The sequence below is a fragment of the Nicotiana tabacum genome, chromosome 20 (assembly GCF_000715075.1).
Source record: "Nicotiana tabacum cultivar K326 chromosome 20, ASM71507v2, whole genome shotgun sequence".
NCBI classification, from domain to species: domain Eukaryota; kingdom Viridiplantae; phylum Streptophyta; class Magnoliopsida; order Solanales; family Solanaceae; genus Nicotiana; species Nicotiana tabacum.
In genome coordinates this window covers 1,211,322-1,212,618 of record NC_134099.1, presented here as the reverse complement: position 1 = coordinate 1,212,618, position 1,297 = coordinate 1,211,322, and the positions used below count along the sequence as shown (strand labels likewise).

General features: G+C 34.3%; 1 long non-coding RNA gene across 1 annotated transcript; it reads right to left on the bottom strand.

Annotated features, from left to right (window-relative positions):
* Positions 1-201: 201 nt before the first annotated feature.
* LOC142174862 (uncharacterized) lies at positions 202-987 on the bottom strand. The gene is made up of 2 exons (XR_012703952.1): positions 854-987; positions 202-630 (listed from the first exon to the last, which is right to left on the bottom strand). It is a non-coding gene; the product is annotated as an uncharacterized LOC142174862 (long non-coding RNA).
* Positions 988-1,297: the final 310 nt, after the last annotated feature.

The following is a 1,297-nucleotide window of genomic DNA, read 5'->3' as shown; positions in this document are numbered from 1 at the left end:
ATGTTAGAAGATGCAAAGTCAATGAAGTTGCTGTATTGCTTTCGACATGGGTGCGGACTCCCTCTATGAATGCATTCTTCTCCCTCTCCAACTTCCATATAGGATACACATATACATATAGGATACACAAACAATTTCCAGAGTTCATGTACATAAGAATGAAATATATTTTCTACAAACTAAATAAACACCACAAAATAGTTTCCGGAAAATATTTGTCATTCACCAACCAAATACTGGAGTATCTTTATTCTTTAAGCAAACCATTTATTTTCTAGGAAATATTTTTCGTGGAAAATATTTCCTTCGTACGAAATACACCCAAAGGAAACATACAACACACAGAAAGACAATTCATAACAAAGATTTGTCGCAATGTTCTTTGAATAAATACATATAAGATTCATGTTCCGAAGCTAGTACAAAGTCTGACACTACTAATTGCATTACTAAGTCCAAGACAGTTACAACAAACCCAGCAATCGCTGCAATCCTCACTAGTAGTGCAAGATCTCTTACAAGTGAGAAAATCATTAAGTTGTGGTAGTAGTCTCCTCTTGAGTCCTGAGAAATCATGATCAACAACTGGTCCAGCCAAAACTTGCTTCTGTGAGAACCACGACGAATTGACTGAAAATTTTCACCATCATAAGTTGTCAAAATCAAAGTATGATAGCTATATTACAAAAGGAACAAATCCAAGACATCATGCATAATAAACATGCTCGCATATATCTTGTATGCATATGAAATATGTTTATAGTCGCATATGCTTTTACATGTATATAATAAATGACACATAAATAATATAAATTTACAATCTAGAAAAATATAGAGATAGATAGATACTAACTAGTGACTGCTACGAGAAGAATTGCGAAAAAGTGACCAATCTTAAGCGATGCCATTCTTCAAGGTAGTATTTTGTGCTTGATGAAAAAAATTGTGTGAGCATCTCGTTATTCTTCAAAGACTGTCATTTATAGGCCTCGCTGATAATGAACTGTCTTTAGAGAGCTATAAAAGAGTCATGACAATAGTTATTTTCTTTATTATTTCTTAGCTTAGTTTAATATTCAAGTCTAGCCCAAGTTGGGCCAGCGATTTATGAATTGTATTCCCATTGGGAATTTCACTTAGCACATTCAGTAAAAAGAGCACGGTATAGCCAGTTTTCGGACTGATCATTCAAAAATAGCCAGCGTTTACGAAGTCAATAAAAAATAGCCACTATTTTGCTGCAACAGAGACCGATACAGCATAATATACTGGAGTTCGGTGCACCTGTGTATGAACT